Genomic DNA, 23,288 nt, shown 5'->3' with positions numbered 1-23,288 from the left:
ATATATGATGATTAACATTAATGTGTTGCTTTACCATAACAATCGAGTCCTCTCACAGGTAAGTAATTAGGGACATAATGGAAATAATGACAATAACTACTTTTTTACTCTAGCTAAACAGCTGGGTTGTTTTGGTTTTTTTTTGTTTTTTTCGTTTATTTCTTTGTTTAAAAGAAGACAGAGGTGTTTACCTAATAGATGTAAAAAGTTCAGCGATTCTCCGTAAATTAATGTTATTTTTGTTCGTATATTTTAAATTTTAATATTATTTTAAATTTTTTTAAAGTAAAAATTAAACAATCGTAAACTGTAATATGCTTTTAATCAAACACATAAAACAGATTAATTATATGTGTGATTTTGAAGCGAAATATCGTGATTTGAAAAATTAATCAAAAAATGCAAAATATGTGCCACATGAATTCCACTCAATATCTTCTTTAGATCACCCACCAGGAAAAGATTAAGGTAGTTCTGGGATATTCCCGTTTCATTATAGCTATCATTAATCTACTTAATTTGCTTAAAATTAACTTATAAGTTATATGCTATGATAATATGCCTAAAAGCGCAGAAAACTGTCTAAGAAGAACAACCTGTTCGAGCCAAAACCTGTCGAAAACGGACAACCTGTTTAAGAAAAACGAACCTATTTTTTTGAACAAAAATCCCACCACTGACACCAGTGTGAAATAAGCCAAGAGTCACAGGGGCAAATCCCAAATGACCACTTATTCTGCATAGATCTGTGAGATCCAATCTCAATTGTCTAAAGATAGTTTTTCCAGCTTATATATAACAAGATTCAGAAATATCGTAATCTTGTCAGGACTAACACCAATTAAACTATTATTATGCAATTTAACTCACAATAAAAATTTATATTAGAATTTCTAAAAGGAAAGCTTTCTGCTTTTTGAGTGAGAAGACACATGAGTAAAATGGGATGTCTTGTGATGAACAAATCCGGAGACACTTAGTTAACAAAGGTATAACGAAATTTAATAATATAAAAATTAAAGAAGTTACATATTAGGGTTTCTCATTTCCCAGTCTTCTGCTTGTCCCGACATTCCGGATATAAGTAAACTGTTTCTCAGGATCCCAGAAAATTCCGGGACAAAATTAATTATTTTTAAGGTATTCAAAATATCATGAAATCAAATGATATTAAATTACTTTAAAAAAAAAAATTATACGTTCTGTAACCTCCAAAATCATATTAATAATGCTGTGTAAGACATATATTAAAAATTCGGTAGAAATTTTCACAAATAAAAAAAATTTATTAAAATTTGCTTGAAACTGTATACAGCAACCACAAAAAGGCATTTGAATTGAGTTGAACATCAAATAATTGATCTTACATCGAACTTCTAACTTAGAAAGTTATTTGTTCTTTAAATAAAATGTAATACAAAATATTGTAAAGTTTTATAGGATTGTAAAAAGCAAAGATGGTCAATACTCCGATCATTCAATCTAATTCTTATTTTAGTAAAGGAAAGTTTTACTATTGATGTGATTGGAATCGTGTTTAATGTATTTAAGAGAAGACAGATATTATCTGTTTATCACCTGTATCCTGAAAGATTTCTAGTTCGTTTTCGAGATTGTAGTACTTCTTTTGTTCTCTACTATTCTTGATTTGTCTACCTTGACTGCCTTAATAAAAACGTCGAAGCCCAATAATTCGGCAGTTCCTTTGTCTTTAATAATCAGGTTATAAATAAAATCTTCATACATGCAGAGTTCGTACTCATTTCACCTTTCCCTAATTTCCACAACTTGGCGTTACGCAGTTATTGAAGCTAATGGGCTTGGTTAAAAATTAATTCAGCGTGAGCACAATTATTCCAAATATTACTGGTAAAGAATTTTGAGAGTCCTGCCACAAATAAGCTACATATTGATTATTGACCGTTTGTGTGGTTCCATAACAAGCAAAAATAAAAAAAAAACGAATAAGTATGTTTAAAATTAATAAATACATATGTATTCTGACAGTTTATGAGTTAATTATACTTTCAATTTGAAAACATTTCCTCAACCTTAACATAAAATAAGAAAAAAGTGAACTTTTAAAAAATTTGAGCGATTTCCCGGGATAAGAAAAATTCCCCGGGATATTTTCCGGGTTAAAAAACAACAGGGATCCCATTTAAGAAACCCCATTACATATAGACTATTTCAAATTTACATCTATCTTAGCTATCTTGTCTCAAGTATGAGAGGTATGAGAGAGAGTTTACAAATATAATATATTACCTCATTTATAATGTGACTGATAACAATTATGCGCTCTGGGCGAAAGTTGAATCCAAAAAAGTATGGCACTAGTTTTACATTCTGTAGAATACAATGAAGTGCTGTGTGCGAATTTTTGCACATATTCTGTATTTATACTATTTTTTTCTACCAGTAAGGATTAAAAATTAAGATCATATCACTGGGTTCCAAAATGAGTCTTTTGGGTTTTGTCAGTTATACTAGTAATTAAAGATTAAGACTTCTCTGGAGAACTCACTGTAAACACAAAAAAACATTTGTTCTTCGTTCTCTTTAATTTTTACCTTCGATAAAAATTTCGAATTATTACATTTAATTTTAAAAATTTTTCTATTAATTTCTAGAATATTTTATCTCAAATTATTCCAAATCTCACTTAAGTATAAAAAAGATATGAAACTACATAAATTATTTTCAACCCAACACCAAAAGAAAAAAATACTTAGATTAACAATTTAATCATAAGTAATTTAAATATACAAATACCTAAATATATAATATATTTTCAAGCATTAGAAATAGAATATAATATGCTCATTAATGATATAAAAACAGACATGCTAGCCAATACTGATAAAAGTATTAAAGAATTGATAATTAAGAAAAACAAAAAAGGAAATTTAATTCGCAACAATCATTTAGAATCTAAAACACATAAAACGAAATAATAAACATAGAATTAAAAAATATGAATACTTAAATATAAATAATAAATAAAAATATAAATAATTAAAAAAACTGATAAACAGATAAATAATGAAAATTTTATTAAATTAAATTATAATCCAAACGAAGAAATAAAAAAGGACTTAACTGAAACGATATTTATATAATAATATAACTGAAAACCATGAAAAATATATTTTTAATTTTAAAAATAATAAAAGTCCTATATTAAATATAAGATAAAAACTCACAAAGAAAAAGAAAAATTTAAACCTATAGTAAAATTTAAATTTTCCTTTTTTTACAATTTAGAGCAATATATCTAACGACAACTAATAAATTTGGATTGTTGTAGTTATAGTGTTAAAAATGCTAATGAAGGTATAAGTAAAATACAGAAAACACAGAAAGAACACACTGATAAAATAATATGTCTTGATGTATCCAAATATATAACGAAAATTAATAAAAGAAACTCTAATTAAAGTAAATGTAGATAAAACTTTAACTAACCTAATACAGTCTGCATATAAAAAAACTATTTTGAAGTTAATGAGAACTTCTATAGACAGGTTAACGGCATCAGTATGGGGTCAAAGATAGAACCAAAATTAGCAGAATTAGTTAGGAAAAAATAAATAATATTTCTAGTAAATAACTAGTAATAGGTTATGCTGATGATTATTTACTAGTATACAATAATAATATAACAAATGGTAATATTATTCTTAACAGCGTAAACATTATTAACAAAGATATTGAATCTGATATAGAAAAGAAAGTAATGGTAAAATTAATTACTTGTATATAACAACAACGAATAACCTTAACAAATATACTTTTATGACAGACAAGAAGCCCAGTAATGTTAATAAAACTATCAACTACAATACAGATATGCTGGAAAATATGAAAAAGAATCTTTATATAATGGATATAAAATAGATATTCTAGAAAATAAAATAACAAGTACAAGAAATTAAACCGAAAAAGTTAGAAACTGAATTTATACAAACTACACGAAAATATAAATCATTCCCGTATATAAAAACATTTTTCAGTGTTGTAATAAAATTCTACAAAAAATAATATCAGTTTGGCTCAATGAAATATCACATAACATTTATAACAACAATAACAAACAACATAACAATAAAATAAACAATGTTACAAATGTAAAAACAGTTGATAGACTAAAAAGTAACTCTTATAATTCGAAAACTTATATTGGCGAAACAGGCCGTTTATTAGAGACAAGAATAAAAGGACACGAGGCTGCTATTCGACTTAGACAAAACACTTTTCCGTATTATATTCACATAATAAATAATTGTCAAACCAATAGAAATAATATAAAAATTTTACATTTAAAAAAGGACCCTTACAAAAGTAAATTTAGTTAATATTTCAAAGCTGTATAAGTTGTTTATATTGAACTCTTCTACAGTACTCCGTTTGGATAAAGTGATAACCACCCACTTTAAATGTAAAAAATGAAATATAATACATAATTACTAAATAATTGTAAGTTTATTGGAAAATCTTAAATAAATCAGTTTTATACTGTTACAATGGATAAAGTTATTACGAAAGGTTTTAAACCACAATAATTTATATGTTTATAACAGTGTATTGTTATATAAACCTTTGAAAGATAAAGACAGAAATATAGAAATAGAATTTTTAATATTTGCCCTTATACATAAAACTGTTTTGTATTCTAGAAATCTTTCTACGTAATATTTAAATAATGTTGTGTCTTTAACAACAATTTGTATATGTATTTTATGAACAGCACTGAAAAGAAATTGGAAACTTAAACCAACCCGAAATGTATTTGTAGTTCAATTTTTGAAATAATGCCGTCACTAAACTAAAATGGCTGTTATTTATTAAACACAAAAGTTCGAATATTACTCTAAAACTGTTAGAATTTTCGAAAAATAATTCTTCTTTTCTCATTTAACTGGTGCAGTAAAGCGTAGACTTTACAGGTAAATAATGAAATTTCACTTTTATGTATTTGTAAAACTAACAAATATAAATCTTAAAATGATAAGTATCTACGATAAAGTAAATTTAGTTAGTAACTAATTAAAATAATCGTTAAAATTAATTTCTATAATACTCACCAAATAAAGTGCAACACAAAAGTCTTATTTATTATTACTCGACGATAAATAGATCGTCAGGAAATAATCTTTTCTGGATTTTCAAAAAAACGGATTGTGTCGTAAACGCGGAAAAAATTTTATTTATTAGGTAAATGAATTACGATTTAAAAATTATAAACTGAAGGTAAAATATTAAGTGAAAATACGCAGCAAGCGTATGACGAAACTTGTTTCAATATTTATTTATTTAGAAAAGGTATTTTTGAATAACATCCTAATCTGTTGTTTTTTTTCTTGTCAGCTGTTTTCCATACACTAGTTTTTATGTATTTTCAACCTTGCTTCTAATGAATATTAAAATAGGTCGAATATTCTACTGTTTGAGATTAAATTAATTCTGAAAATTAACTGATAATTTCGAAAACATTCTTAAAACTATAATTTTTTTCTCAATAATTTACAACTATAAGAAATAAATGATTTTTACTTATATAAATAATTTCATTGAGTAGTTTATATACGAATTATTTATTTGCTAGTACTCTTGTTATTATAATAACACAGTCGTAATATGAGAATTATATTACTGTTAACTTTTCTTTACATTAGTTAAATTTTTTTTTTCAATTGTTCGAATAACTGTACTGCAACATCATGTATGACGTATGATCATCTTCCTTAGTTTTGTAACAAGTATTCAATTTTCAAACACTGTAGTAAACGCATATTTGATTATATAATTGAATACAGTAAAAAATTACTGAAAACTTTATTAATATTTTAAAATATATATTTTTTTACAAACAAAATTTTGTGTTGTATTGTTTTCGTTCTATATTTTCAACGTTAACAGTATTTTTTGTAATGACTGAATTCATGATATATCCAGATAAAAATAATTCACACAAATACGGTATAATACGTGATATTCTTTATATTTTTTTATATAAATATAAATTTATAAATATTTCATTAAATTAAAATTTTTCATATAGAACGAAATTATAAATTTGTGTGTATTACTCGTATTATGAATATAATACATTCATGTATAATAATTTCTTATAGAAAATTACTTGAAAGAGTTGAGATTAAAATATATAAATATTAGATTGTTTAACTTAATTATTTTAAACTCGTTTTGTAGTTTTCTTGGACATTTAAAAACCAGTTTCTGTTCACAATAAATTTTTATGTAGTATTTATTTACTTGTGTGAATATCAAAACGTAAATTATTCAATTAGTCTGATTAAGTAAAAAGTTAAATAGATCGAACTAGATTTTTTAGTCGTTTTAATCAAGAATCTCTCTTACAACAAGAACCCTACGTCATTTTCCTCTATTTTCGATGGAAAAAACGACGATATCATTTCTATTTACATGAGAAAGTAATTCCTTCCTTCAAAATTGTTAATTAATTAGCGTGACAAATAAATTTTTTCCATATGTTGTTTACACTAAAGAAAGTACATTTTTCACTTTTATGACTAAAAAGAAAATCTCGGAGAAAAAGGGGCAATCTCCCCCGATGGAAAAGTTCTCCAAAGATTTTCATTGTGTTTTGAACCCCAAGTTTTTCTAAACAAGATTTGTCTTAAGTTTCTGCCAGAATTTTTCCCGCTGTCACCAAACTCTGACTTAACCGTCAACGTCGACTACGATATTGACGACATTCTAGATAGGTAGTATAAGTTATGTTAATGTAAACTTTCGCTATCACGCAAATAGATAGAGATTTGTAACACCCTTATCCATTTGTATTTTATTTTATTTTACTTTTATTAAATTTTGTTTTCATTTGTTCTTCAATTGTCTCGTTACTAAGGTAAACTCCACGCTAAAGTCTTTAACGGATCTACGTTCCCTCCATCTTGTAAAAGTTTATTAATTTATCCAATTAGCGAGCCTATCGTTCTAACGAGGCTTATGTCAAGAAGAAACCCACAGGTGGTTCTTAGGAACTCCCTGTACCCAAATTTACGATATGTAAAACATATCCTAGCGACCCTGTAAGCTTGTCCAATTTCAGGCCGATCAAAAGTAGAAAAATTCATTTTTTCCCACCGGAATGCCAACAATTGTGTGAATTTTGGATAATTAATTATGATGATAAAAATTTAACGTATTACTATTTAGATTATAAAATAATTAATAAGTTTCTAATAAATAAAAATTTATTGATAATTTAAAGAAAATGAAAAAGTAAGATCTTAGACGTTAGTATTAAAATTCCAGTTTTTAAATTAAGAAGTCGAACACATAAAATAAGAGATAAAGTCAAAACTTCAATAGGTAGCAAATTAAGTTGTTGATATAATTTAGATAAATATTTAAAAATTAATGTGTTAAATAAAAGTGAATGTTCGAACTTAACATACAGAACACAAATGTATTAATAAAAAATTAAGTAAAATAATAATAATAGAGAAATTGACGTTTATAAGACTGCAGGTCAGTTTAATGTTTAAATCGATAACGAAAATAATGACTCAACACGCATTGAAAAAGTAAATTAACGACAAATGTCATTAGTAAAATTTTGTATTTAATAATAACTACTTTCAAGATGCTAAAGAGAAGTTTTAGAGACAAAAATAAAATTAATATGAGCAATGTAATAGATCCAAAATAAGTGAAAATATTGATAAAATAATTTGAAGTAGAAATAAATCGAATTTCACGTGTCATTCATTATTCCCGTTATCTAAATGATAAATTTATATTATACGATTATGAAATAATTAAACATATAGAAACATTAGAAAAAAACCATATAAAAGAAGAACAGTACACCCCTATAACACGGTAAATACGTATCCGTGTTATACGAACCCGTGTTATAGGAAAGTCTACTGTACTCATATTAAAGTTGAACTGGAAAAAATTATAAAATTAAAAATTATTTGAATTTTAATATAGGAAGAAGAAACGAAAGAATAGTGTTTATAGCTCATACGAACATAATGTAATATAAAATAAGTTATCAATTATTATTCGTATTTTCATAACAAAACTTTATAAACTGTTATAAACTCAAGTTTATAACAAAACTTAAAGAAGTTTATTGCCGTACAACTTTAAAATAATAAAATATGAAGAAAATTAATAAAATATTTATTTCGTTGCATCTTTGCAAGTTTTGTTACACTTTACATAGTCTGCAGTATTAGTGTTCTCCTCGAACTGCTAAATGTCACTATTTCGCGCTGTCGCCACTACGGAACGGTACATGCTAATTTACGAGAATTACCACTATTGTTGTATAAGCTTTTTGTTATCAACAAGTGTCAAAATAGCCGTTTGGCAACTCACGCGTTTTCTCGTTTTCAGCACAGCAGCGACATCAGCTACGTCATAACTTCTATAGATCTAATTGTTGGAGATAAAAGTTTTCTGGATTTGGCTTTCAGTTTACGATTTCAGTGTTTTTTCTTTGTAAGTGTGACACCAGCTCTATTTTAAGTGCTATGTAATTAAAACTTTTAACAAAGAAACTAAACGACGTTACCAAACTTTTTACATTTTTTAAAAATAGTATAAATCTATTAAACAAAAATTTGCGTAATACTTGATGAGATTTGGCAAAATTACTTAAGACATTTACGAAATACATTAGTTCAAAACGGCACGAAAATTATAATTGCATTGTATATTTTCAGTTTCTAGGCAACGTATTGTCTTCTGTCAGTTTACCGGGATTCGTTACAACAATTGTTGACTTCAACAGATCGATTCTCTGCATTCTTTTCTGTACTAATCCAATAATCCAACAACGAGTTGATTACCTTCACTGCAAACAATTGCTAGTGCTATCTGTTATAAACATTTCATTAAAAATGTTTTTATACAGTTAAGTATTATAAAATTGCAAAAAGCTAAATTTTCAGAATAGACATGTATTTTATAAAAAATTCTAAATTCTAACACTAAGTAAGATCGACATTACCTCTGACTTTCGAGAGTATTCACATGTTAATTTCAAGATGTTCTAAGTGTATAAAGCTACAATTATACTATGTTGAAAAATGACATCATTGTTTTATACCTATAACATCTAAAACAGATACAGGCCAAAATATTTTTGGTTTCTACTTCATTTACTGTGTAATTAATAAGCGAAAAATTTTCTGTTAATCGTTTCGATAATTAAGCATAGAAGAGACAATACATAACCTGATATGAGTAATAGTATCGGGCTTATAATATGATCTATTGATAAAATACAGTATTCTGAAGTTAAGACCATTTTAGAGTTATCAGCATAATCGATTTTATCCACAATTCCGGATTCGAATAGACGATGGATTCTGTAACAAAAAATAAATTCATTTGAACTATATCCATACATAATTAAATTAAGACAAAATAGCTTACATTTTTTTTACTTTCTTCGAAAAAGGGAAATGTTTCCTCATTCCGTAAGCTACTTGAAATACAGAAAATGAGTCGGTTGAAATTAAAAACTTGTGTAAATCTTCTTTTTTAATTAATTTCTGTATCATATAATTATTTAGTATGAAAGCAAAGTTTTCTTGTTCTACTCTTTTTATACCTCTCGATGCTTTTAAAAAGTTGTCGTTTCGTATGATGTGATCTCCTAGTATTTTACCAGTGTGCAATTTGGAATTCTGAGGAAGTGTTAAAGTCGAAAGAGTCATGAGAAAATATAAATTATTTATTAGTTTTTAGATTTATTCAATACATTTACTCACACGAATGGACAGCCATAATGTTGATTTACTGAAAATCCCACAAGAATATTCGCCTCTCTGGACAGAAGTTGCTAATTCCTCGAATGTTTTCGGAACTTGTTTGGACACAGGATACGTCATGAATGACATTAATGTTCCGCTATAACTCGATACTAAAACAAATATAGACAACCACCATATTCCTATCAGAAATCTAGACGGAAACCTCTTCACCGAATCCAAATTTATTCCTGAATACCCAAAATTGAATTTTAAAATAAAAATATTATTGTGTAGAAGTAATGATTGATCTTACCTTTATACAAAAAAGTGCCAAATAAATTCCAGAAGATTTTATTTCTTGGCCAATATATTTTCATATCCTGTGCTATAAAATCTTGTTGTATTACTTTGTGTAATATCAATCCGAAGATAACCACAGTTACAAATATAGAGATCCATAACTACAATATAGAAACATTACAATTGCTGTCAAATTTTCAGTTTTATAACAAGAATTTCTTACCAGAAAGGAAAACGGAGCTGTGATTGATTTCCAGTCGGTAAACATTTCTGGCGCTTTCACAATGAAAACGGTGGGCTGGAAAACTATTGTTGTAGAAAAATCCAATGCAGAGAAACAGTCTGAAGTAATATAAAATGGAACAATTCCCATATCTGCTTCCTAATTTTAGAAAGATGATTTTATTGTACTTAACTTGCAAGAAGAAATTTTCAAATGAAATATCTGGAGTCATAAAACAGTGTAATAAACTTTTCTGTGATAATGTTATTTATGAACAAAGATTTTTTAATTCTGAGGTTGTGAGTTAACAATCTGCTAGTACTGTGCTTGTTTTTGTCATTTTTGCTGAATATTTGCAAATTTTGCTACAAACAGGCTCGTTTATGTTTGCCATATTTACTATTGTAGGAATAAGTAAAAAGGGACAACATTATTGTCTACCCTGCAGTACAAAGCCAAAGCGCATTTTGTATTGTGGTTAGTAAGTGATCAATATTTTGAGAAAACAACTTTCGTTTTAGTAAATATTGTCACCACTGCTGATTCCAACATTGTGTTGATCAGTTTTTCATTCTTAACTTTGTGTAACTGTTTTAAAAAAAAATTCTATACGTTTTAAAAATCCTGTGACTAAAGATTATCATTTAGACTTACTTTCAAAGGTTTTTTTTAAATCTTATTTTTCAATTCAAATAGTTACAAGAAGCTTTATATAATATCAGTAGTATATATATGACAGCCTCTGAAATAATTTTGTAAAAATTTAACATCTTATAACTTTTATTCCAGAGTCAGTCATTATTTTGAAGTAAAGATGTCAAGCTGAGAAAAAATACAGTTGATTCTGACAAGGATAAAGCAAACCAATGAGCCAGGGGAAAAACATGATGTAAATTGATAAGGAATATAAATTGTATATAGGTAAAATAAAAACGATTCATGAACTGTTAATCATTTACTATGTATCAGAAAAGAAATACCTTAATGAAAACATTTTTTGAACTTACAAAATGCCTAAGATTATTTTAATTAAAACCTAGCATTTAAATAAATTTTTTCGAATTTATAGGGGAGGGGCAGCTGCCCCTCCTGCTTCCTTGGCGACGCCCTTGGATTCTGACATAATTCCAAAATCGGTTGACTGATTCTGAGATAATTTGTATTCCAGAATCTCTCACAAACATCGAAAGTACACCCATTTTTCATGCCTCTTCGGATATACTTTACCGCATTATTTGAGAAAGAGTTTCTGGAATAAATTGCTTTACTTATTTATTTTTTTAAAGTAATATTTGTCTGTGAATGTTCGTCTGATAGACATTATTATTTTATAACATTGAAGACGACATCTACCTAAAAGGGACCACCATTTAGTCTTTCTGTGTTCGAGACAATACACGTCCTTGGTGACTGACCTTTCTTTTTTAGGCTACTTGTTGCCAGAAGTTAAAAAAATGTCTTTTTAAAAAACACAAAACATATCTAATTAAAATTTCAAGTAATTTCTAAAAAAAAAAACTGGTGACATACAGACATCTTGCTTGCATCTATCACAAATGAGAATTTTACAATTATTATTACCAGAGGGTAGCTTTCTTAAAAATCTACATTTTCGAGCGCTTCTTTTTTTTGCAAGATAAAAGCAGTAACACCCTGACGAATGTATGATAGATGCAAGCAAGACGTCTGTAAGTCTTGCTTGCAGACGTCTTGCAAACAGATTTTTTTTTTGTAATTTCTTGTAATTTTAATTAGATATATTTTGTGTTTTTTAACTTTTTAAGCATGAAATCAGCCTAAATCGGCTTAATTTGTTTAAAACGAAGTCGGCTGAACGAAAAGTTGTTTTACTGGTTTTTGTTTTACAAATTGTTTATGTTTCCTTTCTACTTTTCCACTCGGTTGAGTTCATTTTCATTTAAGAAAGATATCGAATTTCAATTAGTTATGTTTACAAAACTTTTGTTGTTTTGTATATATTGTATATTTTTATATAAATTAAATATTATTATATTGTTGAATAAAATGTTATCTACACTTTCTTCTGACATCTTTACGTTTATTATATTTATATCAATCTTATTTTATAGTGTATTATTTATTGTTATAATGCAGATTACTTTGTATTGTTAATAATGTTACATGCTATCAACGTCATAAAATATCGGGCTAGATAAAAGCTATAATATTATTTAATTAAGAAACAATTTTTAAAATAATTATTCTGTAATTATTTTAAATTATAATTATTAAAGTTAATAAGAAATAGCATCTAACTCTAGTACCGAATTATTTCGTAATTAATATATATTATAGCCTTTATCTAGCCTAATATCTAATGACGTTGATAGCATGTTATATAATTAGCCATATAAAGTAATCTGTAATATAACGATAAATAATATATTATAAAATAAGATTAATTTAAATATAATATTTATATAAATATTCATTTTGAATGAGGTATTCCCTGAATATATCGAAAATTTGAATTTAAATCTATGTACTATTTAATACATTTTTTGACCGAAAAACATGCTGAATTATTTACCGTTCAATCCTATCATAAAAATATAAGTGTTATATTGATAAAGCAAAATTTACTTTTCTTGTAATAAAGTAATGAGAGATGTAAGTTTAAACACTCATCATTTAATATTATTTAAAAATAACAGAGATGAAAGTCAAATCAACTGTCTTGCTTGCCAAGCATTTTTAGGTAAGATGAACCACTTGAAAGATGCATATTTAACCACGACATTTAAACCGCACAGTTATTTATTAATTGATTTCCACCCATCTACAGATAAAGAATTGTGATTAAGAGATTCATGTTCTCTTCCCAACAACCAAGGCGTATATGTATTGGGTTTATATTTCACAAAAATGAAGAATATCAAGAAAAATGATCATTTGTTAAATGTGCTTACAGAAGCAACACCCGTTCAGAGAAAAGCTTTGTTAAAAGAAACACTTTCTCAGATCAAATAAAAGACATACGTGAAAGTTGTCACAACACGCTTGAAGGTCGTTTACCTATTATTGTCAACAAGTTGAAAAAACATAAAGGATGTATATAAAAAGTGGCAAATAAAATAAATAGGTCGACAAGCAGAAAAAACGATTTTGGTAAACCAATCTGGTGGTGGTTTAGATGCGATTTTACATCTAATAATATCATTAGCTAAAAAATTTTTGGATTATGATAAAAAATGGCTTAACGAATGTTATTATTACCACCGTATTAGTACATCCATATCAAATACAAAATCAGAAAGAGGATTACAGAATAATATTGAAAATTTATTAGACGAAAATTCTTTGTCAGATGATTTGAAAGCTAAACTATTAAGTCAACTAATTTTCCGAGATTTAAACAAACTGTCCACGTCCCAAAAGAAGCAATTCGAGTTTCGTTAGCATCACAGCCAACCGAAAAAACTCAACAACCATCACTGAACCGACAAAACCGTCATCTATCGAAGACAGATAACAGTTTCGGTTCCACTCGCATATCAAAAATACGTTCCATATATCAATCAGTTACTAAAGTCTTATAAATACGATTGGAAGGAAAAAAGCAAATTAGTGGTGAATAACGAACCAATAATAAATAGTCACATAGTGGATTTAATGTCATATGTTACGCGAACAAGAAAAACAACAATTTTTCTTATAGATTTTAGCGAATTTCGAGACAGAATTAAAAAGCGAACGTACCCAAATAGTGGATTGGAAATAAAGTACTGTCACCTCAATTAACAATAGGAGAATCGCCTGTACTTCGTTTTTGATTGCCATCGATTCCATCATCTCTGAATCGTTTAATTAGTGGTACAAAAAACCTGCTGGAGCATCAGCCACGAGAAATCCTAAACAGATTGCATTGTCTAAAAAAGCAAAGATTATTTAGATCTATTTATTATACTCTATCCCATCGAGCATCCTTCGGCAGCATAAGAAGCCAAAATTGAGTGAAAAGTTGCCGAGAAAAAATGTCGAAGAATGGCTATCGAGTCGACATACATATAAGCTACATAAATCAGTACAGATAAATTTTATGCGTCATAACTATAGCTTTATATAGGGGAGAATTATTTCGATCCAATCTTATGGATGTTCGACAATTTCAAAAGAAATTAATGGAATAAAATATTTATTAACAACAATGGACGTGTTTTCTAAATATGCTTATGAAATTCCTCTTAAAGGTAAAAAGCCCAAAACAATAAAAAAAACGCGTTTCAAAAGATATTTAGACAAGAAATACCTAGGTTTTTCCATACCGATAAAGGGAAAAAGTTTATGAATTCTGTTATTAGAAATTTGTTTAAAAAGCATCGAATAAATCATTATTATACTCATTCCGAAACGAGAGCATCAGTAATAGAACCATTTAATAAGACTTTGAAAAATAAAATTGATCGCCTAATTACTTACCAAAATTCTAATAAATATATTGGTAAATTAAATGGTTAGGTAAAAGCATATAATCATTGTATACATCAAACTATAGAAATGTCTCTAACCGAGGTAAAACCTAAACACCATTTGCAATTTTTTACCAGCTTCATGGTAAAACGACAGCTAGAATAAAATGTAAATATAAAGTCGGTGATAAAATAATAATTTCTCAAAAAAGAAAAACTTTTACGAGAGGTTACTTACCCAATTGGAGTAAGAAAAGTTTCGTTATAAAAGAACAAGATCCAACAATTCCTTCAACTTATATGTTGAAAGATTATAACAACCAGATGATTAAAGGTCGATTTTATAATAAAGAATTGCAGAAAGTAAATTAACGGATAAATATTATGCGATTCTAATAAGCACGGTAAGTATAAATTTTTTTCCAAAAAATACTCAATTCTTCTTCACATCGAAAATTATTCCACTGATAAATTTAACGGGATTTTGAAAAGTAGTATTATGTCAGATAATAATACCTCGTTCATGGTTTAACATCTCTAGTGAAAATAACGAATATATTATTACTACTAAGGAAACAAGGACGTTTAGAGTAAAAGCTGAAGATTTATCTGAATCAATTTTAATGGAAGAGAACAAATAAAGTAATATATTCGAGAATATTATGAATAATTTAAAGGGTTAAGAAAAGGATCGTTTCAATAAATTTACTTTTAACAAAACCGATAGCAAAGTTAAAATTGAAGTCGCTATTGATTGTGAATTGCATATACCTCCAAAAGATGGATATACATTTCTTTCTACTCTGAATTTAGATAATCAAAAACTTTTCATGTTAAAGGGAGAAGAAAGAAACATTTTAATATACTCCATATTTACAAGATTTTAGTGAAGAATTTTGTAAGGTATGGAATCGCCAAGACGCGCGATTCCCACCTGTTTTGTTACAACGAACTTTCATGACGGAAAAGTCGTTAGGATCGGCCGGTAGAAACGACCGTTGAACTCCGTGGAGAACCTTAAGTTTCAAATCGTCGACCATCGGACGATTGGCCGGCGGGAAGTGACCGTTGGCGGCCGTTGCGGGAACATTCAAATTTGATTGGAGCAGTGTTCGAACGCCGTCGACTATTTAAGCTCGGATCGAGCTCGTATCGGGAGTTCGGATCGGGTGTGATCGTATCGGAGGTGATCGGATCGGATCGGATCAAGGGAGATCGTCGTTATCGAAGTGCTAACTAACTCTCTCGTTGGAAGTTACGTGTTTGTGTACGAACTTGTTCCTGACTCGGAGGTTTTGTTAATTACAAGTCTGTTTGTTCGTAAGGAGTTCTTTCGACGAATTTGTACGGGAATAGTCGGTTGTTGTTGGAATTAGTGTTGTGCATATTTAATTGTAACTCTAAAGTGGATTATTTTGTACATTACTGTAAATATAAAATTTGTGTTTTCGTCAAACCGACTGAGTGGTTATTTTGAACATTACTGGCGCAGTCTCGACAGGATATTTTGGATACTTTGGATTACGTTGGATTATCCTGGATTATACTCCAAAGAATTGGAAGAACTGAGCTACGACAGAGAAGCAGAGACGTACAGAGCATCACCAGCAATTAGACCCAGGTAAATTATTTGTTTCTCGCTAGCACACAGAGATGCCCAGACGCGCGAAATCGCGGCAGCTAGAGGCTAGGGACTGGGAGGACAACGAGCAGGGAACGGCGCGTAGGACAAGCAGGTCGAGTCGTGAACTCGAAGCAAGTAGGTTACGGTCTGAGATCGCGAAATTCAAGGCCAAAGCACAGGCAGAAGTGACAAGGAGAGCAGAGATAGAGTTAGAACGACTTAAGTTACGGCTGGGGATCACCGGAAAATTAGACGATACGAAGCGGCAGGAACGGCAAACACGATCCGAAGGACTTAAAGTCGAGGGGAACCGCGACTTCGGGGATAGAACGAGCTCGTCGGGAAACAGGCCGCGGGTAGAATGGGATAGGCCAAGGGAAACTGACCGGCAGAAAAGAGGGTGTCCTGATAGGCGGGTAGACGATGAGGCCGAACGCATGCGACCCAAGGCAGCGGACCGCGTGGTGGTGGAGGTGAGAGCATCCAAACTCTCTTGCCCACCGGGGAGCGGGGAAGCAAAGGATCGGGTCAAGGCAATGCGGGGAGAAGGGAGGCCCACGTACGTAGCCGGATCGAGGACGGGAACCGCTGGGGTCAGGGTGGCCAAAGTCCCCATGCTAAGAGTAGAAAGTAGGCGCAGCTCACAGGTAGACCGGGACATTAGGGAGCCTAGTGGAGTCGCGGCAAGACGAGAGGAGGCAGTTCATAATATCCAACCCGAAGTCGGGAGGTCGCTGAAGGAAGCTGAGACAGTAAGCGGCAGAAATGGTCCCCCAGTTAAGGACGTTTCGGGAACGGAAGCGTCGGGGTTAAGGGAGTCATGGGTCCCTAAAGCGGTGACGGGAACGAAGGAGAAAAGCCAACTCGTTGGAGCCTTCGGTCACCAGGTAGAGGCAGGCGTAGCGTCAGTACCGCTTGGATTGTGGGAGGAAGGACGCGAAGAAACGCCAGGATCGGCACGGGTGACGTGTGCGATCACCAATAGGTTAGGGAAAGCGACAGACGCTCTCTTAACGGAAAGGGACTTCCGAGCGCTGGTAGAAGCGAGAGAGAAAGCGGATTCCGAGGCAAGAAAAAGGGAATTAGCTGAGGAGCAGAGTATTTTAAGTGCGGTAGCGGGGATGTTCGTGGAAGCGAGCAAGGGGGTTAAACGAGAGCCGCCCGACGACAAAAACCGGGGGATGGTCATAGGACCGCTTGACCAGACACAAGGGCGGCAGCGCACGGCCCAGTGTGAGCGGAGGGCGCAGTCTGAGCAAAATAAAGCAGGGGACGCGACTCCTATTGCGAGGAGATATTCCGGTAGCTAATCGGATAGCCGAAGCGAACGACCCGCCGCGAACAGGAAACTGGAGGGCGAGGACGCTGATGAAGGGAGGCCGGGAGTCAGAGCAGTAAAGAATGGGGTAGCTGGGACGCCTCAGGGTCAAAATTGTGGCGTCGGGGAAATAATCGACTTGGGAGATATCGGCCGGGAACCCGCGACGCAGTTGGCACAACACGCCGATGACCAAAGACGAGCGATCGGGGAAACTAGCGAACCGCTGCTAGGGTTACCGAATGCGACACGGGATAAGCCCCTGGATGCTACGAAGGAGTGTCATTCCGTGGACGACTTGGCCGAATTGATTGGGCAACAGGCGAACCTGATCTTGGCGACCGTCAATCGGGTTCAAAGAAAACACAGCGGTAAAGAGACCCGGAGGTCTCGGGCCACGGCGGGCGCGGCCAGTGGCCAATCGGAACTACCCACACACGTGCTAAGTCCGGAGGGAGGCATATCGCCGGTCCGGAAAACGACGGACAACGGGCACAACCGAGCTCGCGGTAAGAAACCCAAATTCCGTGAGAAGGGCCGAGCGACATCTGGTGGCCAACAAAACCGGATGGCGCGCGGAAGGCGACGGGGACGACCTCCTCGTAGGGGGGCCCGCGCGGATAGGTCTCGGGGATCCAAGGGGTCCTACACCATCGCGAGGCATCTCTGTGCGCGGGTTATAGCGAGTTTGCCCGGTTGTACCGGAGGTAAGGGTCAGTCCGCACCAACGGACATGTGTAAAATTGCTGAGTGTTGTTGGATCAAACAGGCTTGGGCTAAGCTCAGTTTGATCCTTGGCCGCGGAGGTGTAAGGTATGGAATCGCCAAGACGCGCGATTCCCACCTGTTTTGTTACAACGAACTTTCATGACGGAAAAGTCGTTAGGATCGGCCGGTAGAAACGACCGTTAAGTTTCAAATCGTCGACCATCGGACGATTGGCCGGCGGGAAGTGACCGTTGGCGGCCGTTGCGGGAACATTCAAATTTGATTGGAGCAGTGTTCGAACGCCGTCGACTATTTAAGCTCGGATCGAGCTCGTATCGGGAGTTCGGATCGGGTGTGATCGTATCGGAGGTGATCGGATCGGATCGGATCAAGGGAGATCGTCGTTATCGAAGTGCTAACTAACTCTCTCGTTGGAGATTACGTGTTTGTGTACGAACTTGTTCCTGACTCAAAGGTTTTGTTAATTACAAGTCTGTTTGTTCGTAAGGAGTTCTTTCGACGAATTTGTACGGGAATAGTCGGTTGTTGTTGGAATTAGTGTTGTGCATATTTAATTGTAACTCTAAAGTGGATTAATTTTGTACATTACTGTAAATATAAAATTTGTGTTTTCGTCAAACCGACTGAGTGGTTATTTTGAACATTACTAATTTATTACTTTAATCGAAAAAAAAATGGATATATAGAAAAAATAACAACCGAAAATATTGAAAATACGTTACATGTACTGAGTCAATTATCTGACCAAATGAACTTCTTAAATCATTTTAGATAATAAGTTTTAAATTGCTCCCAAATAGAAAGATATTATTGAAAGTTCCACGGGAATCTTCCCGTGAAATTTAATTGACAATTAAAAGATATATTAGGATTTGATCGATTAGAATATTCCGAAGTAGAATTTATAGGGACTTATCCTATAAAATTAAATGCTGGAATGACAGAAATATTTGTATATTCAAATATGATAGAATCTCATCCTGTAGACGATACTTCGGCTCCACTGTTTCGAGTAATTTCGGTCATGGGAGAAAAAGAACTACAAATCGTTAAAATTTATAATACTCCATTATTTTTTTCTTCGAATGAACTATATCGAGACTATATCTATAGATATATGGATGCAACGGATAAAAACATAGTTATCAGTTCTAAAAATAGATTTTGGTATTATGTATTTTTCGACAAGCATAGAAACCCAGTTTCATTAAAGAATCATTTATTTAATAAAATGAGGCTTAACTAATCGTTTCTGAGTATAAATACTTCTTGATACTTATTTAATTTATGCTGATTTTTATAAATTGTTTTTTCATTAACAATAGACCACCAAGTGCAGAAGATTTTATGAAATGGAGCAAAAAAAAAAAAATTGTTCTCAGGTCTAATAATTTAGAAGCTCTCAGAAAACTGATCATTGATTACTTGTAACGCTAGTTTGACGTTTTGTCGTTTCACCGATGTTGAATATAAAGCTTTAATGCCTAAGCCATATTCGTATTTTACTAATTTAACTCACTATATCTTTCGAAATTTCTTTGTCGTGGCGAATCAAGCAGTTTCAACTAACAATATGTTGTCGAAATTTTCATAATAGAAACACTGTTCTGTATTTTTTTATTAACCCAATTATTTTTTATGGATTTTAGATTAGACACAGCATCACAAATAAAGAAGAGAGCATGGTTGATCTAAGCATGGTTGATCTAAGCAGTATTATTATAAACAATTCTAATTTTTGGTAGATTTGCAAACATGGGCATAGCTTTTCTATTGATTGCATTATGGTTAGAAATAACTGCAACTAATTTGAAACTATTAGTTTGATAATAATTTTGCTCAGAACATGATGTAACTCATCTGCAATAATAGTTTTAACAGGACAAATACGTGCTACATTTTCATACAAAAATCGCAAACTACGAATCATGAAAACACGAGCACTTGTAGTAGCTTGCTCCTTGTCAAAAGTCACACTACAAATGTCACCACCTTTATAATCAAAACATGGCTTATCGAGCATTTTATTAATCATTGATATGACGGTGTTCTCACAAGACTAAGTTTTTCAATTTTTGATTTATTTAACTCGAAATTTCATTGTCACTTTGTTTTTTCTAGAATCTACTGTCAAACTATTACATACTTTCCTAAAAGTATGAAAACGTAAAAACAATAAATAACCAATGCGATTCAATAATTTAAATGTATGTGATAAAATTTTATTCAGAAAGTTACAAAAATTGATAAATAAAATGAATACCGAAAAGGGTTCTTGCAAAAAGGAGTATTACGAATGTTGTTTCAACAGAAAAAACAATTTCAAACTGCAGATGAAAAACTTTTAATTTCAGCTGCTATATAATCTTATATAAATATAAAACACAATCCATTAACGAATCATCATCAATAGCGTGGGGATGTGTTACGAATTACACTACCCAGACCTCTGTGAAAATTTTCACTTACAACTATTTAATATTATATGGAACCATGTAGTAACAAATTTCTTAGAATTTAATTATTAATCGTACAAGAAAAGTAGCATGGTATATTATGGCGATCGTATGGCTTTGATTAATAACATAAGGTTTGTAATGTTTATATGTGTTAAAGTTTCTTTATGTTTTTCTTTATAATAAACAAATATAATGGCTGCTTAACGTTATAAATAATCATAAAAAAACTAGATGACAGGTGACCCATCTCGATAATAACCACTAAACCTTTATAAAGAGAATAAGATATTGTAAAAGTAATAGATGTTTGATGCCTATACACATCTCTTTTTTTATAGATACCTTAGTTTTTCCAGATAAGGGTAAACCGATGTTATAACTGCTGACATAAAAAGTATTTAAAGTAAACGACAAGTGACACTATACCAACTGATAACATGTCAATTGAAAACAACGCTCGTTCTTGGCCATTGTTATTGGATTTTTATCATTATTTATATATGTGATTTACACATTTATCTTTACATTTTCGTTTATTTCTAACATCAAATGTTGCCGTGCACATATAACATTTTATTACAAAATGAATTCAAAATTTTACTTCTATTGGTTGGCAACGTAAATTCTATTTGATGTTTGTAGGAATATCGGTAAAATACAAGTGCATATCTATCAGAGAGTTTAGAAGTGTACACAATGCAGACCGTAAGCTGTTCTATTATATATATATATATATATATATATATAAATTTAATAATTATAACTCACATTGCTTTATTACTGTATGTTATAACTGAAGTTATAGTTATGTGCTAATCTAAACATGATTCTTTGGTTGACATACTACTAACCAGTTATAGAAAACGCAATATAATTACAATATTGCAACAAAATTAACTTATCGGATAACAGAAATATAGTTATATAACAGTAATCAGCAACATTAAATTTTAGATCATACAGAATGATTTCATCAGCAGAATGCACGGCGATAACTAACTAATCTGCTGTCGATTTCAACGAAAACTTTTAGTTTATTTTTATATTAAATTCCAATATATAATTCTTTAAAAATGTCGGTATATTATGCACAGATTTTTCTGTTTCTAATTACAATAATTAAAAATGTAAGACATTTAATAGTGTATAGATAAAAGCACAGCGCTATTATTTTATTTCATTAATCTGGATTTATGAGTTTTTATGAACATTTATGTTGTAATAAAATTTAATCGTATTCTGACCACTAAAAGTTTAACGTTTAACCGATGAATAATTATTTAATACTCTATAAATATTCTATGTTTCTGCGAGCAATTTTACTGACAAATATATCTAAATTTCATTAAATGCAATGTTATATACAGTAGAGCATCGTTTATTCGAAAGCCGGTCAACCAAAACGTCGGTTAACCGAAACTCCTTTACTCGGACAGTGTCGTGAAGAATGAAACGTTTTTGATGCTAGATTAACTTCTAAAGTATAACTTTTATGTTTATATATTTTTCAATAAATTTGTTTTGTTTGTACAAAATAAAGAAATAATTTTTAACAATACAATAGCCTCGTTTATTATTATAAAAATTTTCGTTAGGCTTAAAGTAGAAAAAATTCAACACGAAGAGATTCGCAACGGGGAAAAATTTCAACATCGGATAGGTTAATATGTTTTTTCGCACATAATCGATTTACCGAAAAATCATTTATCCGAACAACCCCAGTCTCCAATTGATTCGGATAAACGGTGCTGTACTGTACTTGAAGTAACTGTATGATATTATATTTATTTCACTTGCCTTTCGTGAAAGTTTTCCAACCATTTCAGTCCACGTTCCATTTTTCAAAAATTGTCCGAAATAAACGTCTATAGGCTTGACAATGGAATAACTAATTAAATTTATAAAACGCATAATTAGATGAATTATATAAATTTCAAAAATAATTAATCTTTTATAATTATTTTAATTGCTTTTTAAACAGAAAAATTTTGTTATATATCACTGAGAACAACAGATTTTCATTTTATAATACAATAAAAGTTAATTAGTTTAACACCAATCTGGCAAAAAAGCTAATGATTTATCCATATGATGGCTTACTAAAGCTTTTACTTTTTTTCTTATTGTAGTACATAATACATTCAAGAAAGACATCGGCTGTACACGATATCTTTAGCCAGAAAAAAGAGGGTAAAAAAAAATACGGAAGAAGGGATAGAAGATAGACAGTAGAGAAACGTAGGAAAACTGCATGCCAACATCAAATGTTGGCATGCAGTTTTCAGACTGCAAAACCATAGTCCGACGAAAATTGTAAAAGAAAACCTAAGTGTAGCGAAAACCAATAATTGAGTGTTCCACCACAAATAGCTGTGTAGATGTCAGTGCCAAGGAGCTGTTAGTAAAAAAATATATCTTTTTAATACTAATAAAACTGAACG

General features: G+C 31.1%; 1 pseudogene; it reads right to left on the bottom strand.

Moving 5' to 3' along the window:
* Nucleotides 1-19,780: 19,780 nt before the first annotated feature.
* LOC136980310 (uncharacterized) lies at nucleotides 19,781-20,411 on the bottom strand (annotated as a pseudogene).
* Between the last annotated feature and the right edge of the window lie 2,877 nt (nucleotides 20,412-23,288).

This window comes from Centruroides vittatus, unplaced genomic scaffold (assembly GCF_030686945.1).
Source record: "Centruroides vittatus isolate TY-2023 unplaced genomic scaffold, ASM3068694v2 contig_690, whole genome shotgun sequence".
Classification (NCBI taxonomy): domain Eukaryota; kingdom Metazoa; phylum Arthropoda; class Arachnida; order Scorpiones; family Buthidae; genus Centruroides; species Centruroides vittatus.
This window is presented reverse-complemented; position numbering and strand designations above follow the sequence as displayed.